This window comes from Pristis pectinata, chromosome 21 (genome assembly GCF_009764475.1).
Source record: "Pristis pectinata isolate sPriPec2 chromosome 21, sPriPec2.1.pri, whole genome shotgun sequence".
NCBI classification, from domain to species: domain Eukaryota; kingdom Metazoa; phylum Chordata; class Chondrichthyes; order Rhinopristiformes; family Pristidae; genus Pristis; species Pristis pectinata.
Window position 1 is genome coordinate 25,308,164 of NC_067425.1, and position 18,902 is coordinate 25,327,065.

The 18,902-nt window shown below is 42.3% G+C and overlaps 1 protein-coding gene across 1 annotated transcript in view; it reads left to right on the forward strand.

The window, feature by feature from the left end:
* The first annotated feature begins 17,742 nt into the window (after window positions 1-17,742).
* The window catches only part of LOC127581349 (eosinophil peroxidase-like), a 32,195-nt gene continuing 31,035 nt past the window's right edge, over window positions 17,743-18,902 (forward strand). Inside the window, exon 1 of the mRNA XM_052035682.1 lies at window positions 17,743-17,764. The gene's annotated coding sequence lies outside the window, so the exon portion shown is untranslated. The remainder of the gene's footprint in view (window positions 17,765-18,902) is intronic.

The window sequence follows — 18,902 nt, forward strand, 5'->3', positions numbered from 1 at the left end:
CTGGGGATCTGGTTCGGAGGAGCTGGGGCGTGCAACAAAAATTGGTGGGAGCGGATTGGGAAGGTGAGGCAGAGACTGGGACTGTGGGAACAGCGCTCCCTCTCAATAACTGGGAAGAACTTGGTCATCAGGTGTGAGGCGCTCTCAGGGCTGCTATACTTGGCACAGGTGCGGCCTGTTCCTCTCTCCTCTGGCTCAAAATTCACCTGTGCCATCTTCTGGTTCATCTAGGGATCCAAGATGGAGTGGTTCCAACGGGTCGCCATGCACAAGTTCCTGGACAATGGGGGCAAAAGCATCCCCAATGTTGCCCTCATCCTGATGACCACCTTCGTCTGTGGCTGCGTCAGGCTGTGTGTGGAACCAAAGTACGTAGGCACCAAGTGTCACTACGTGCCGAGGTTCTACCTGTCCCTGGTGTTGGAAGGATGGGCCTGGCCCCGTTGCCGCGCAACGTCTCAGTCAGCTGGACGTTGCCGCACTACCTGTCCTTCGTAGAAAAGTTCTTCCAGACCAACACCTTTGACACAAGTCCGTCAGGCAGTGATCAGCACGGAACATCCTGCAGACACTGCAGGAGAAGGACTTGATGGATACTGTGGGGTGGTTCCCTGAGCAGACTGTCCAGACCATCTGGCAGAATGCCTCATCACCAGAACTCACCAACAAGCACCAAGACCTCGCTTGGCTGGTGGTGAGAGGGGCCCTCCCAGTCAGATCCTTCCTGCATGGTCAGAACATCAGTCCCAGCACGCGCTGCCCCCAGGAGGACTGCGCTGGGGACGAGACAGTCGCCCACCTCTTCCCGGGCTGTGGGTTTGTAAGGAGGGTGTGGCGAAAGATGCAAGGGCCCTTGACACGGTTCATCCCCAGCAGCTGCATAACAGAGGATTCTCTGATCTACGAGCTGTTCCCGGGGACACACAAACAGACGGACATCAACTGCTGCTGGAAGGTCATCAGCTCGGTGAAAGACGCCCTTTGGTCTGCCCGAAACTTGTTAGTCTCCCAGCACTGCGAGATGTCCGTAGGGGAATGCTGCCGACTGGCAGATTCCAGGCTGCAGGAGTACGTGCTGAGGGACGCACTGAAGCTGGGTGCAGCCAACGCAAGGGCTCGGTGGGGAAGGACTACAGTTTAGGGTTCTTCTGCCACTGGAGAGGGTGGGGTGGGGTCAGGCAAGAAAGCCCCTTAAATATTGTAAATACAGGATTGGAGTAGCACCCCAGGGAGCCACATGAGTGGCATTGGTGCTGCGTTTTTTTATATGAAAAGGTAACACTAATGATTGATCTGTATAAGAATGTAAAGGTTTGCACTGTTTTATTATTGTATATAGTTTGTCTTTCATTATGAATAAAGTTTATTTTGGAATAAAAAAAAGACTGATAGAGGACATTGGTCTTGTGTGTAAGGCCCATCCTCTCGTATGTTTTAGTGACTAAGGACTGAATGTCCTTAAGAACGGGGACTACTTGGTGTAGAAGTTGATCTGCAATATATTGACAATGCCCATACTTGCACATGCTTAGAGGCTGACTTTCAAAGCAAATACCAAACTACACAGAGAGTGACTAACAATCGCAGTTCATTCTAGGTTAAAGTGAGATCTGATTTCTTGACAAGATATTACATGGTGCTGAGTAGTGGATTCCTAGTTCTTGACACAGATCATAAAAGGCGCACACCAGCATAATGTTGAGGTTTCCAGTGCTTATGATTCAGGATTTGTGATTCACTTTCACTTTTATGTGGCTTCCAAAAGTGGAATTCACCTTTTATGATGCTCCAAAGGATTGTTTTGTTTAACACTATTGCCAAATTGGGTTTGCCCTCCCCAAAATCATCACAACAAGTGCACAACTATACTAGTGTGGCTTCCACCCAAAAAGATGTGTTAAGTTGTGACCTGCTGAGTGGTTCTTCAAATGGCAACTAAATGTGAAACTTACTGAGTTGTTCTGATGTTTGTGACTCTGGATATTGGTGTTTCAATTTACATCAGGACAGGTTCAAACTTGTGTTGCATGACAGTGATGTCATCGGGTGCACCATTGATGCTGAGAAATATTAGAACATAGAACATAGAACAGTACAGCATAATACAGGCACTTCGGCCCACAATGTTGTGCTGACCTTTAAACCTCGCCTAAGACTATCTAACCCCTTCAAAGCAATGGCAAGGATTCTGAACAGAAGAGCCCAAACCAATTTTGCAATTCATAACTCCGTAGAGTTATACAGCATGGAAACATGCCCATAGCCTAACTCATTCATGCCGAGCAAGCTGCCTATCCATGCTAATCCTATCTGCATGTGTTTGGCCCATTTCCCTCTAAACCTGTCCTATACACGTACCCATCCAAATGTCTTTTAAGCGTCATAATTGCACCTGCCGCTATCACCTTCTCTGGCAGCTGATTCCATGTACCCACCACCCTCCATGTGAAAAACTTGCTCCTCGGATCCCCTTTAAATCTTTCTCCTCCCACCTTAAACCTACTGTATGCCCTCTAGTGTTAGACTCCCCTACCCTGGGGCAAAAAAATGACTATCTGTCCTATCTATGCTCCTTCTAATTTTATAAACCTCAATAATGTCACCCTTTAGCATCCTCACTCCAAGGAAAACAATCCCAGTCTACGCAATCTCTCCTTACAGCTCAGGTCCTCCAGTCCAGGCAACATTCCTTGTGAACCTCTTCTGCACCATCTCGAGCTTAATCACATCTTTCCTGTAGTGTGGAGACCAGAACTGTACACAATACTCCAAGTGCGGCCTTATCAATGATATGTATAACTGTAACATTACGTGTTAGGAATACATTTGCAAAAACAATCAATGCTGAAAGCAATTTTTGATAAAGTGAATCAGCTGGTTCCACAGCACAGAAAGAACAGAGGACAGGGCAGTGAAGCAACAAGTATCTGCTATTCGCAACCATCCAGCCCATTCCTGCGTGCAGCCACTAAATCCTGTTCCACTGGCTTGAATTCCTACTAAATGGAGTGGCTACTATTCTCTAAGATAGTGCTTGTGGAAAGACAGCAGCCTTCTGGCAAAGCCCTGATGTGACAGAAGGAATTTTACTGCCCTGCCCTTTACTTGAAACCAAGACATTGTTCACTGCCAATAATTATTTCGAAAGTTAAAAGTAAACAGGACCTATCATTAAATTTAACTTCCTTGTGTTTTCTCTCTGACCATGTGAGTTTCCCTGTGACAGATACCCCAGGTTCCACCCAAAGACATACAGGTTGGTACGTTAAATGACGACAGTAAATTTCCCCCAGTGAGTAAGTGAGTGGTGGTGGGAATCTGGGGAGAATAGGCTACATGGGAAGTTTCTGGGGAACAGGATTGCTTTGTGAGCTGGCATTGGAAGTCATTCAACTCATCGAGTCTACTCCATAAAGAAATATGGAAATATGAAATGGTTCTTTAATTCAGCTGTCACAGTATGAAGCCACACTACTCAAGGCTCACTTATTCACATTTGGAATCACTCAGCAGTTCTTCAAGCACAAAGAAATACACACAAAGAAAAGGAAGAGAATACCATGGTTGAGGGATCAGTCCTTGTGTTGGTGGAGGTGGGAGGGTGTGGTCAGGCAATTCAAAGCAGGCTGGCACTCACTGAGTTTACTGGTACATACCAGGCGACCACTGTTGCCTGAGTGGATGGGGAAGATGCAGTTAAACTGCAAGTTTTTTATTTCATCTTTTTAAACTCCTTGTTATTTTCCAATGATATTCCAAAACTCTCAGGCACCACAGCCTAATCTAGAAATCAACCACAAAGGAAAATAAAATAAAAACTGCAGGTGCTGAAAACCTGAAATAAAAACAAAATTTGCTAGAAACACTCAGCTAGTCAGTTAACATTTAAGATTGAAGATTCTTCATCAGAGCTCAATAAATTTTAACTAGAATTGGCAGAACTGAAGGACATTTGACCTGAAATGACAATTCTGTTTCTCTGTCCTCAGATACTGCCCAACCCGTTGAACATTTCCAGCATTTCCTGTTGTTAAATTAAAAATTAACTCAACTTGGAATACTTTTTTTAAAGAGAGAAATTAATCCTGGAAAATGCACAAGACAGAGAAGCAACAGGTGTCTGCTCTTCCCAACCATCCAGACAACTCTGCCTGCAGCTACTAAATCCTGTTCCACAGGCTTGAATTCCTACTGGATGGAGAGGTAACTATTCTCTTCCATAATGTTGGTGGAAAGACAACAACCTTCTGCCAAAGCCCTAATTTGCGTATTCGTGAGATAAGGTATTCTACTGCCCTGCCCTTTATGTGAAGTAAAGACATTTATCACTCTCAATGATCATTTTGAAAAAAAGGTTTTAATTAAAGACGGTCTCTGTCATTAAATTTAACTTCCTTGTTTTTCTTTGGATCTGTTGTTGCAATAAATTTTAAGCAGAATTGGCAACAAATGAGGATCAACCCTAGGTAACTTAAATCTATGCAGTGAATGGTGAAGAGTTATTTCACTGTGGGCACATCGCATCTGAGTTCATCTTTTATCCTGAGCTAATTGTACTCATGCCCATCCAACACACCACAAGGCATTGCTCATGATCACCACATTGTTGCAACCAACAGCACATTATCACTGTAATACAAATTGGGAAGCACAGAGGCGCAGTTAGTACAGTTGCTGCCTCAGCTTCAGTGATCTGGGTTCAATTCTGATCTGCGGTGACTTCTGTGGGAGTTCTGTCTGTGACCACGTGATTTTCCCTGTGACAGATGCTCCAGTTTCCTCCCAAAAACATGCAGGTTGTTACATTAAATGGCCACTGTAAATATCCCCCAGTGAGTAAGTGAATGGTAGAATCAGCAGAGAGTTGATGGGAATTGGAGGAGAATTGATGGGAATCTGGGAAGAATAGGTTACATGGAAAGTTACTGGGGGAACAGGACTGCTCTGTGAGCTGGTGTTGAAGGAGGTCATTCAACTCACTGAATCTACATCATAAGGTAGTATGGAAATATGAAATTGTCCTTTATTCAGCTGTCACAGTATGAAGCCACACCACTCAAGGCTCATTTATCCACCCTTGGCATCACTCAGCAGTTCTTCATAGATAAAGAAAGGGAAGAGAATTCTGTGGTTGAAGGATCAGTCCTTGCGTTGGTGGGGGAGGGAGAGTGTGGTCAGGCAATTCAAAACTGCTGTCACTCACTGAGCGGACCAGCACATACCAGGTAGCCACTGTTGCCTGAGTGGATGAGGAAGATGCAATTAGATTGCAAGTTTTTATTTCATCTCGTTAAGCTCCTTGTTATTTTCCAGTGATATTCCAAAACTTTCAAGCACTGCAGCCTAATCTAGAAATCAACTACAAAAGAAAATCAAAAAACTGCAGGTGCTGCAAATCTGAAATTAAAATTAAAATTGCTGGAAACACTCAGCTAGTCAGGCAGCATCTGCGGAGATAAAAGTCAAGTTAACATTTAAGGTCGAAGACCCTTCATCAGAGCTCAATAAATTTTAACCAGATTTGGCAGAACTGAAGGACATTTGACCTGAAATGACAACTCTGTTTCTCTGTCCTCAGATACTGACCGAACTGCTGAGCATTTTCTGTTCTTAATTAAGAAATTTACTCAACCTGGAATAATTAATTTAAAGAACGAAAATAATCCTGAAACTTCAATAAACTATCCTTGTGTTTATTTTTGGAAATAAACTCCATTTGCTGCAACTAATTGTTGCATGTTGTGGTTTGCACCATTGTTCATTTGTGGTATTATTGTGTTAAAGGAAGGAAAGAGAATACCACGGTTGAGGGATCAGTCCTCATGTTGGTGGGGGTGGGGAGTGTGGTTATAGATGTGGTTAGTATTGTTAATGTCCTCAGGCTACATGCTGCCAACCAACACAATATATGATTTCAACAAAGAATATAATGACACAGTGTGTGATGAAGTATAGCAGGTACAAATATATACAAGACCATAAAAATATAGTTCCCTGTTCATTCTTTCAATGATACAAGATCTAAGATTTATTTCTTGTCTGTTTTCTTGGATGATCTATTTTAAAGCAAACTATTCTTATGATAAAATGCTGGAAGCACTCAACAGGTCAGTCAGCATACATGGACAGAGAAACAGTTAATGCTTTAGGTTGAAGACCTCTTGTCAGAACTCAATAAATTTTATCCAGCATGTCAATTCTGATGGAGGTCTTTGACCTGAAATGTTAACTTTGTTGATCATCCTGCAGATGTTGCCTGACCTGCTGAGTATTTCCAGCATTTTCTGTGTTTATTTCAGATTTCCAGCATCTACAGTATTTTTGGCTTTCAAATTCTGTCATTACTTAGGATGCTTCTTAAAGCATCGTTCAAGATGTTGCTCAGTTGGTAAAATGTTGCATCTCCATTTTGTGGACTTGGATGTGGTCATGGATCTCTGCCACAAGTTGGCGTACTGTGGTGGTGTGATGACAGCTACTCTTACTGTAGAATTGCAGTTGATATTATCCATTTCACGAATGATGTTGTTGGGTTGCTGCTAGTTCTGTGTTTTATCAGTTCTGGTGTAGGATGGAGATAGGTTCTGGCCCTTTGCATCCACTGCCTGCCGTGGTCTTGATGTAATGCCACTCTGGCATATCAACTTCATGATAACTTGGATCCTGGCTAGTGTCTTCATAACTGGATCCTGTACCTGCACTTTTTACCCCCTCAACAACGCAGGTGGTGATGTAGCTTGGTTTGTTGTAGTGTTGGTTGCCTTTCACTTGTGCATCAGTCATTGTCTTGGCCTTGTGAAGGATATATTTTATTTGCCAAAGTTGTCATATACTTAACACCATTCAGCAACTTAGCCAGTGATTTCCATTCAGGACTTGAGGTATGGACCAGAGTGCATTTGCTTCCCTGCATTTGATAAGGGTCCTCTTTATTATTTGGACATGTGTCTTCATGAAGGTTAAACACTGAAGCTGCATCATTCTGCAAGCTCTTTAAATTCTGTAAAGGCAAATTGGGTTCCTCCATCAGACACAGTTTCTCAGGAACCCTTTGTTCTGCAAGTAGAACTCATACTTTAGTAATAGCTGTTGCAGCTCTCGGATCTTTCATCCTTCTGATTAATGGGAACATGGAGGAATCATCATCAATCTTGAGGTCTATTCATGGTTGTCAGTGAACAAATCAGGTCCCATGGAATGGCCTTAATAGTATCTCAATCGCTGTTATCTTTCTGTTGTGCATTTTTGTATTCTTAGCACATTAACACCATTCTGTCTTTACTTTTGTACATGCATATCCAGTACACAACCAATCTAGCTGTCAGCTTGCATTTCCCTATATTCATGTGGATTCATGAATCTCCCGTAGTAATCTGCTCATTTTGGATATGATAATTCAGGATCCAACCAGTAGAAACAATCTTCCAGTGGGATGTCATGTCTAATTGGCTAATATCTTATTGCTGTTATGTTTGTTTCATTTGTTTTACCCGAAAGTACTTACTGACAAACAAAGTAACTCCTCATCTTTGTCACTCTCTTCTGATCTTACTCAATGTTGAGTATTGCTGCTGCTAAATTCTTTCTTGTTTTTTGGTGGTTTTTGCCCAACAACATGTACCATTCCAAAGAACTGGAATTCTTCTTCCTTTATAATACATGTTACAGAATGTAAGCTGAAGCCAGTCTTCCTGGCTCTTCCCATCACTTCATGTTAGCTTTGTCATCCACTCTATTGCTGTCATCCACCATGCCTACTGTTCCCTTGTCTCCTCTATGTCTTAACTACTTTCCAGTGAAACATGTCCTTGTTTACACTTAAGGAAAAGTTTGATTTTGCAATCCAAATGGTGTGCTGAATGAAATGAAGAGAGAAAATGCCAGAAATTCTCAGCAAGTCGGTTAACATCTGTGGAAAGAGAAACAGAATGTTTCAGGTTGAACACCTCTATAGAGGGCTGGGAAGGGGTCTTTGTCTGAAGTTCTCTGTGTTTCTCTTTTCATAGATGTTGCCTGGCCTGTTGTGTGTTTCCAGCATTTTCTGTTTTTATTTCAGATTTCTAGCATCTGTCATTTTTATTTGAATTCCACTAACTGGTTTGTTAAATGACATTGGCAGTAAAAATTCCTCATCAATCTTCACATTCCAGTAACAGATTTTGGCATCAAGTTTGTTGAAAACGTTCACCTCTGCTACCACCACTGCCAACTCAATAGGGAGTTAGCTAGCAGCCCCTGTTGATCACCTAATTCAAGTCTTTTGCTCTGGGCATATCCTAACCATTACTTTCTCTCTCACAAGCACAGAGTTCACCAGTTGGTATGTTCAGCAACCTCAGCGATAATCCACTTTCATCTCTTAGAACAGCTTTTCAATCTCCCTCTCCAACTTGATAACTGGATCTTTGGCTTCAGTTGAGGGAACAACTGTGATAGGATATTCAAAATCCTTCAACCATTTCAAAACATTCAAGGTACCTTGGGTTCAGTCTGTTTTGTTTCTTATTTAAGGGTGATTTTCAATGTAATGTTGCCTTAATTTCTCAATATTTTCTCCTCCATCTTGCTATGTAATAAAAATTAACTGTGGTTCCTCAGAACTTCTCATACCCAAGTTTGCAGTTCCTTCTGCTTCTTTGGCAATGAACATGCAGTTAATAGCTTTCCCCTCATGTGGCCCTCTGACTTGAATCATTCCAAGATGTGGAATTTCATCACCAACCTATGACATCAGTAGCTCATTGCTGTGTTTTAAACCATTTTCCTTTGTGTACTCATCTTCTGGGGAATATGATTTAGTATTTCCTGAATCACATGATGTTATTTTGCATCCTTGAATGTGGTTTAACTTAACAAAAGGAGAAGCCAGAGAACTATAGATTGGTGAGTTTAACGTCAGTGGCAGGAAAGCTATTGGAGGGGATTCTGAGAGACAGGATCTACCTGCATTTGGAAAGGCAAGGACTGATTAGAGATAGTTAGTGTGGCTTTGTGTGCGCACAAAATCTTGTGTCACAAATTTGATTAAGTTTTTTTTGAAGAGGTGACCAAAAGGATTGACAAGGGCAGGATGGTATACACGTCGTCTACATGAACTTTAGCAAAGTCTTTGATAAGGTCCTGCATCGTACGCTGGTCCAGAATGTTCAATTTCATGGGATCCAGGGAGAGCTAGCCAATTGGATACAAAATTAGCTTGGTGGTAGGAGCCAGAGGCTGATAGCGGAGGGTCGTTTGTCAGATTGGAGGCCTGTGACCGGCGGTGTGCCACAGGGATCCATGCTGGCTCCACTGTTGTTTGTCATCTATATTAACAATTTGGATGAGAACATAAGTGGTGTGGTATTAAGTTTGCAGATGACATCAAAATTGTTGGTATAGTGGATAGTGAAGAAGTTTATCCAAGATTACAGCAGGATCTAGATCAACTGCGAAAGTGGGCCAAGGAATGACAGATGGAATTTAACTCAGATAAGTGTGAAGTATTGCATTTGGTACGTTCTGGTCACCTAGCTATAGGAAGGATGTCATAAAACTGGAAAAGGTGCAGAAAAGATTCATAAGGATGTGGCTGGGACTGGATGGTTTGCATTAGAAACAAACTGGATAGGTTGGGGCCATTTTCCCTGGAGCAAAGGAGGTTGAGGGGTGATCTTACAGAGGTTAATAAAATCATGAGAGGCATAGAATGGTCAGTCTTTTTCCCAGTGTAGGGAACTCTAAAAGTATAGGGCATAGGTTTAAGGTGAGAGGGGAAAGATTTAAAGGAGAGCTGAGGGATAAGATTTTCCACAGAGTGTGGTGTATACAGTATGTGGAATGAGCTGCCAGAGTAAGTGGTAGAGGTGGGTACAATTAAAGCATTTAAAAGACATTTGGACAGGTGCATGGACAGGAAATGTTTAAGAGGGACATAGGCCAAACACAGGTAAATAGGACTAGCTCCAATTGGCACCTTGGTCAAAAAACCCCTGGACAAGTTGAGCTGAAGCACCTGTTTCCATGCGGTATTAATCTATGGTTCACTATCTAATGAATCATCAAACTCCCTGTTGCCTTCCCTGGTGTGGCTCTTATTTTGTTTCTTTTCTACTGGTCCTTTTCCTTTGCTATTTTCTCTAAGTTTTTACTATTGCTAAACATGTGTTTCCAGTGGTCAAGCTTGCCACATAATCTGCAGTTTATCCATACACAGGGCAATTTTTTTGATAGTCTACAGCTCCCACATAACTTTCTTTCTGTCTGCTCTTTGTTCTTTAGTTTCTGTTGTCCATTTCAACCCTTGTTACTTTCTCAGGCTGACCAGGGGATTGGCTGTTTGATTACTTAGTATCCTTATCCATCTTCTTTCGGTTTTCTGTGTTTTGACTATTTCCACAGCCTGAGCTATAATGAGCTTCCATCCCAAACAAAGCTTTCTGCATGTCTGAATATGCTGATCCTCAAATGAGCTGGCCCACTAATCTTCCTTCCATTTCTTGGCATTTACCAGCTGTATTTCTAAGTCCTTTAAGGAAACTGGCAACAAGCTGACCAGGTTCTTGTCTTGGGGTTTGTAACATCTGTGGGTCTGATAACTAAACTTGGGCATGTTATGCATACTGAGGTTTTCAAATATCTTGTTGCAACTTTATTCTTTGACTCACATTTTTCCTAGCTGTTGAAAAGATACAAATCTTTTCCTTCCATCCAATGAATACAGTTGATCTGAACTTCAGACCTCTCAGAAATGAAAGATTGCATTTTTAATTAAATTTGTTGTATGGGCTAGACCTCTGCAGTCATCATATATGCTTTTCACACATTCAGTACATTTAATAACCACAGATATATGTTGTGCAAGTGTCAAATTCAGCACTTCCATCATTTATGTGCTGTACTATTTACTCACTAGACCACTGCCAGAACATTATGACTTGTGGTCCCCAGAACTCTGCTTCTTCATTAGGCATTGGGCCAGATAATCTAGGGAGTTATCCACACATCACTCAATTGCAGCCACAATGAGAGCTCCTTGACAAGGATTAATGAGTCTGTCAAATGAATTTTGTAAGCTGATTCCATGGAACCCAGCACCACTTGCCCATCGTTGGTTCCTGAGGTATGGACAAGGAGGGCATCATGTGTCTGGCCTTTGCATGTACTGATGATGTTAGTATGAAAGCCTCACACTGCCAGAGCCTATTTCTCAACTTCAGCTTGGCCTAACATTCAGGTTCCCATTGCAAGGGTAAGTGGGAATTAAAAAGGTCACCAGGATTAATCAAGAATTTATTTTGACTGATAGGGATGTTGGAAACTGAGGACTAAAAGATCACAAGCACAACTAAAATAGATGACAAATAAAAAAGGTACCCTGGAGTTAATAGTGAAAGGGCAATGCAATTCACATTTTTAAAACAGAACGAGCCTTATTTGATCTGGGTTTTGTTGTTGATTTCTGCAGCTAATTTTTGTGTAATATTCTGACATCTCATGGATTTTGCCACCTCTGGCAGCAGAATAGAGCTTTGTCAATTTAGCTTTAACTAGTCTTGGCAACTACAACCAGGAAAGGCCTTAACTCTATTATCCCCAATGACTTGAATTTTATTGGGGTTTCTTGGTGCCACATTTGGTTAAATGCCATCTTGATGGCTTGATCAGCCATTCGCTTCTCACCTCTAATTCACCTTTCTATGGTTGGTGAAGATTAATGGAGCCAAGTGTTCCTGGTGAAACCAAGCTGACCATGTACAAGTGGGTTGTTGATGGGGAAGTGCCATTTGATGGCACTTTATAGAAAAAGGGTGACCTAAAAGAAATATTTAAACTTATGAGAGGCACAGATAAGGTGGATGATAACCGTCTATTCCCCAGGGTAGGGGAGTCCAAAACTAGGGGCCATAGGTTTAGCATGAGAGGGGAAAGATTTAAAAGAGACCTGACGGGCAACTTTTTCAACACAGAGGGTGGTGAGTAGATGGAATGAGCTGCCAGAGGCAATGGTTGAGGCCGGTAAAATAGTATCATTTAAGAAGCACTTGGATAGGTACCTGAAGGGGCAGGGCTCGGAGGGATATGGGCCGAACACAGGAAATTAGGACTAGATGGGTGGGCACCGTGGTCGGCATGGATTGGTTGGGCCGAAGGGCCAGTATCTGTGCTCTATGGCTCTATGACTATGACCTTTCTTCACTTTGCTGATAACTGAGTGCGGGCTAATGGGAAATATTGTTATTTTTTCAAAATATAGTGGCTATTTTTTTGAAACATTGTGGACAAATATTAACAGTGTAGCTGTAGTGGAAAGCTTGGCTGGCACAGCTAGTAATGTCTCGTCTTCAACCAGGATGTTTTTGGGATTTATAGCAATTTTGCATCCAGTGCATTCTTGATATCACGTGGACTGAATTAATTTATCTGAAGACTGGTTTCTGTGAGAATAGGGACTTAAGGGGGAGGCAAAGATGGATCACTAGTCTGTACTTCTGGCTGGAGATGGTTGTGAAAGCTTCAGCTCGGTCTTTTGGACTGGGAGGTCTTCTGCTCTTTGGGAGAGGACTGGCCTTCAGTAAATTGGTAAATTGTTTGGTTGCAGTCATAAAGTCATTACACCACAGAAGGCCATTCAGACCATTGAATTCATGTCAGCTCTCTGAGCAGCAGTCCCCACTCTATTCCTGTAGCTATGGAAGCTTATTGCTTTTGTTCCTATCCAACTTTCTTTTGAATTGATCTTCACATCCAATTTCCTCATAGGCAGCAGATTCCAGGTCATTCCTGCTCACTGTGTAAAAAAGCTTCTTTCTTGCAATCTCCCATTTCTCTTTCCCTTTCAACCTTGTACCATTAGGTAATGGAACAATTTCTTTTGTCTATCTTAACTAGATTATTCAAAATCTTCTACATCCCTGTCAAATCTCTCCCTAGTCTCCTTTTCTCCAAAGAGAAAAACCCAGCTTCTCTAACCTAACTGTGTAGGTAAAATCCTTCAGCCCTGGAACCACTCTGATAAATTTCTTCTGCACCATTTTAAGAACGTTCACATTCTTCTCAAAGCACTGTGGCCAAAACTGAGCACAATACGCCAGTTGTGGTCTAACCTTCTTTACGTTTGTACTCCCTACCTTTATTTATGAAGCCCAAGGTCACATTCGTTATAAGCATTCTCAGTATGTCTGCCACCAACAAAATTCTGTGCAATTGAGCCCCCAGGTCTCTCTGTTCAGAACAGTGCTGTCAGGCCCATCTTAACTATTCCCCACCCTTGCCCAGCAAAATGCATCATTTCATCCTCCTTTGTATTAACTTCCAGCTGTTGCATTTTTTGGTGCTGCCTCCCCATCCCCCATTCTGCTAACATCTGTCTTGTTGTAGTTGATTGCAATCAATGCTGCTGTCCTGACCCCCGCCTGTTTGTCATCATTGGCAAACTTTGACGTTTTACTCTGTGTTCCATTATTCATATCACAATGCAGACAGTTGTCCTAGTACTGACTATTGAGGAACACCACCATTTACGATCCCCTAGTGTGAGAAAACTATTGAGCAATTTTTTTATTATCCAAACTGAACTTAACCCTCCTGTTTCATAAACCTCAATGTTGCTCACTTGCTTTTGGCATTTTGTCAAATGCTTTCTTAAAATCCATAGAGACGATATCTATTGCCTTCACTTCTTCAGCCTTGCCTGTCACTATATGAAACAAGTTAATTGGATCGGTCAGACAAGACAAATCTTTTATAAATTGGTGCTGGCTCTCCGTTCAAAGGCCTGTTAGTTTTGTTCCCGGCACCTTACCCACTGGCAATATTGAAGTGACTCACATGTATTTCCCTGAATTCCCCTTGAATAATTTCCTTCCTGACAAAATGTGGCACATGTCCAGAGCTTTAAATTGACCATATAGTTATGGGATACCCTCTGCCTCTCCCTTCTGATGGCAAACATCAACATAGTAACACATTGTAGTTCAACAAATTGCCGTTTAAGGTGTTGCTGGCATACCCTTGCACATTTTTCCACTATAAAGTGAAACATATAGCAGGCTGTGAGATTACAGCTTGTGTTGTAATATAATTTTGCTGTCATTGATGGCTCACCCTACCTCATGGCTGTCCAGTTTTTAAGCGGGTGGATGTCTCCTGTAACTATGCCACGTCTTCTTTCTTAGTCCCTCAAGATTATGGATGACTTGCTTCTACTCCAGTTCTGGAGGTTCCAGGGTGGCTGATGTGCCAATGTGGGCCAAGCAGACTGATTCAGGTGAGATACATTCTTCCCTTCTCTCAGTTCCTCAGCCTCCGCTGCATCTGTTCTCATAATGAGGCTTTCCATTCCAGGACAGATGTCCTCTTTTTTTCCCCCAGAAAATGGGGTTTCCCCTCCACTGCTATCAATGCAGCCCTCACCCATATCTTCTCTATTTCCCGTACATCTGCCCTCACCCCATCACCCCCTCCCCCGACATAATTGGGTTCCCCTTGTCCTCACCTACCACCCTTCTAGCCTCCGCATCCAACATATCATTCTCCGCAACTTCCTCCATCTCCAACGGAATCCCACCAGGAAACACATCTTCCCCTCCCCTCCTCACAGGGATCACTCTCTCTGCAACTCCCTTGTCCGCTCGTCCCTCCCCACCGATCACCCTCCCGGCACTTATCCCTGCAACCATGCTACGTGTCACATCTACCCTTACACCTCCTCCCTCACCACCATTCAGGGCCCCAAACAGCCCTTCCAGGTGAGGTGGCGCTTCACCTGCAAATCTGTCAGTGTCACTTACAGCACCTACTGCAGTTTCCTCTACATCGGTGAGACCCGATGCAGATTGGGTGACCGCTTCGTCGAGCAGTTTCACTCCGTCTGCCGCAACAGCCAGGATCTCCCGGTGGCCAGCCATTTTAATTCCACTTCCCATTCCCACACTAATGAAGGCAAGCATGCCATATGCCTCTTTTACCACCTTAGCAACCAGAGCGGCCACTTTTAGGGAGCCATGTTCCTGGACCCAAAAATCCCTCTGTTTATCAACACTGTTAAGGATACTGTCATTAACTGTGTGCTCTTCCTTTATGATAGATCTCCCAAAGTGCAGCACCTTACACTTACCCAGATTAAACTATCTGCCCCTTCTCCACCCATATCTACAACTGATCTACATCCTGCTGTATCCTTTGGCAATCTTCTATGTAATCCACAACACCACCAATCTTTGTATCATCTGCAAACTTACTCACCCACCCATCTACCTTTTCATCCAGGTTATTTATACACATCACAAACAGCAGAGTTCCCAGTACAGATCCCTGCAGAACACCACTAGTCACAGATCTCCAGCCAGAATAAGTCCCATCCACCACTACCCTGTCTTCTATGGGCAAGCAAATTTTGGATCCAATCAGCCAAGTCACTGTGAATCCCTTGCATCCCAATTTTCTGGATGACCCTACCACACGGTACTTTGCTAAAATCCATGGATATATCCACTGCTCTATTGCCCTGGTCACCTCCTCGAAAGACTCAGATTAATCAGACATGACCTTCCCTGCACAAAACTGTGCTGACAGTCCCTAATTAGACCATGCTTCTCCAAATGCTCATAAATTCCATACCTAAGAATCCTCTCCATTAGTTTCCCTAACCACTGATGTGAGACTCACTGGTCTATAATTTCCAGGATTCTTTCCTACAACTTCTTTCCTAATTCCCTATATTAACTCCACAGGACCTCATCCCCTTTTCTACCTATGCCGTTGGTACCAGTGTACACAACTTCTGGTTGCTTACCCTTCCAGATGATCCTGAATTCATCCAATTCCAGCTCCAGTTCCAGTTCCTTGATGCAGTCAGTCAAGAGCTGCAGCTGGGCATCAAAATCAAAAACTGCAGATGCTGGAAATCTAAAATCAAAACCTAAAATGCTGGAAGCACTTAACAGCTTTGGCAAGAGAAACAGAATTAATGTTTCAGGTTGAAGAACCTTTGTCAGAAAGACCATGTACAGCTCCCCGCATTTCTGATGGAGTTTCCACATGGCAAGGATCATATCCAGTGTGCCTCTAGCTGATGGACTTCACACTGTGATTCAGCAAATATTTCTTCAGCAACTGAGGGGTTCTTCAGCACATTATCCAGTGGGCACCAACTGCCTCTCTGTCCTTAATAAGTTTTGCTTCAAATTTGGCTCTCCCCATGGTGGTGGGCCCCTGAGCATTTGGGCTCATAGATGACCTACTAGATTTGTTCTGTATTAGTACCATGTAGCAAGGCAATGGTGCCACACAATGTGGCGGATGTTCTCTTCTGCGAAGATAGGATTTAGCCTCCAAATGAATGTTACAGTTGTCAGTCCTAGGGACAGGTGCATCTGCAACAGGTAAATTATGAGGGCAAAGTAGACTTTTCCCTCATATTGGTTCTCTGAACATCTGCTGGAAGCTCAGTCAGGCAGCTGTGCTTCACATATTAGTCAGCCTAGTCAGAGTGGCATACAAAGCCATTTTTGGTCTTGGATACAGAGAACCTTTAGTCAAGGTCTATTCTACATCCACTCAGCTAGTGTTCAAAATGGAGAAGCCATAATTCCTTGGCCAAGAGAAAGCTAAGTTAGAATTCCTTACCCCATGTTTGAATGGATGCCACGAGATCTCATGGTTCAGGGTAATTGTTGGCTCCAAGGGTACACCACTGTGGTGTTATCCCTGATGTGCCTATCCTGTGGATGGAAGATAATAACCAAGTGATGTCAATGAAGTAGTTTGAGATGGAGAGATAGGAGAGAAAATGGGAGAATTTACTCCTCCACACTACACCAAAATTAAACACCTATCAACAAAAAAAAATTTGCAACCTTCATGCAAAATAAAATAAAGAATTTGCAATTATATACCAACTTTCGTCACCATATGACCAAACAGCTTTCCATGTAATGAAGTGGTTTTATAAGAAATAGTTTCAATCTTTTCTAGTGAGGTGGCAGATAAATATTGGCCCAATACCAGGAATAACATGACACATTAAAAGATAATAATTTAATATATATTTTTCTATGTACTTTTGAGGGGTGCTCATTAAATAAGTCATCAGGCTGATAGAGATTTCAAATAAGCAGTATTCTCACAGCAACTTACACAAACCTCAGCCAGAAGCAAGAAATGTAAGCAATGACTACATCTCAAAAAACACTTCATTACATACAAAGCTGTTTGGTCATTTTATGGTTCTGAACGTTGCTATGTACATGCAAGAAGTCAGCAGCAAGCAATTTTGGCAGATGTGAACATACAACCTTCTGGTGACAGTACTATAAACTGGTCATTTGGGGACACCCTTCTTTACACAATAATAAAGAAATGGGAAAGAAACTCATTTGTGGGATGATATGGTTCTGCAGTTTGACCCTGTAACATCAGGAGTTCAACAGACCACTTGGAAAATTGTCAGGCACTCATCCAGGTCTCACCACTTCCCTGAGATTCCTTGCTGCCATATCAGGGTGGAAAGCTTAACTCTCAATCTCAATCTCAAAACATGCAAAATGCATTGTGATCATAATTCATTTCCTCTACTATAATTATCACTTAAAATTATACCTGCCCAATTATGAATATCCTCATTCTAAGACCCCTATTAATATATTTTGCAATATGTTCTTGAAATTTACTCATCCTGTCAAACCAGAATGTGTCACGTATTACATAAGCATTTAAGTTGCATGGATTGCTTTTAAGCAAGTGCTTCAGATGACTTTTTGCAGAAGGAGTTGGAAATCCTAAGGTGAGTGACACCCAATCTCCTTGGATTAGCTCTGTTAGCAGGAAAGTACAAACTTTCAGAATATTATCTATTTTGTGCTCATTCTCAGTGTGAGGATTTTGATTTCTTTTTCTCACTTTTAATGGTGCTGAGAGGATATGTTAATATTCTTTTCTCTTCTATTTTTTTCCAGATTTTGCATTGCTCTTCTGATCACAATTTTAATGTCTTTCTGTATACTTCAGGAAACATTCAGTTGTTAAGTCTTTGCTGTTTCCAATCACTTCACTTTTGCTCTTTATTTTCTCTTAAATTTGTTCATCCATTTAAGACTACACTGATGTACAAAAGACATTTATCCTGGCTATTCAGCATTATATATTAGTAGGCAATTTGTTAAACATTAAGTGGGATCTCCAATCTATTTCTTCAGCAGATTTTTTTCAGCCTTTTGATTTTACATCTGGTTCACATTGAACTTGATCATTCTGTTGTCACTCATGCAATACTTAAGGTGGCATCTGACTATTTCGGGTCTTTGTGATAAAGAAAGTCAATCTTGTGTTTATGTATTGTTATCACTAGCTTGAGTTGCTATCGAGTCTCAGAATTGTGCCAGGAGAGACCAAGTCTTACCTCCATTTAACACTTCATCCAGTGACAACATCTGGAAGAGTGCAGCAATCCCTCACTACTGCACTAGAACGCCTGTCCAGATGTTTGTGCATAGGTCTTTGGAGTACGACTTGAATGCACAATCTTCTGATTCTCATTGAAACGCCTACATACATGTTATGACAGTGGGCCAAGGCCATGAGACGCAGGCAAAAACCAAAGCGCTCAGTGTAACCTGCACCATCAAAGAGAGAACGTGCAAACTCCATACGGGCAGCACATGAGGTCAGGATTGAACCGTGATCCCCAAGGGTGTGAGGCAGCAGTGCTAGCTACTGCACCACCATTCCACCCTAACTGTGCCATGGATCACATAACTAAGTATGCAAGTGTTAGTGTCTGCCTCTATGCATGTCTGTATAGGTCTGTCTGTACTTGTGTTTAGCTAGATGTCCTTGCCCATGTTGTTTAGCTTTTGAAGTCTGCTCACTTTAATTTATCTCAAGCCTCACCGGCCTGTCTTGGATTGATGTACTAAATGTCT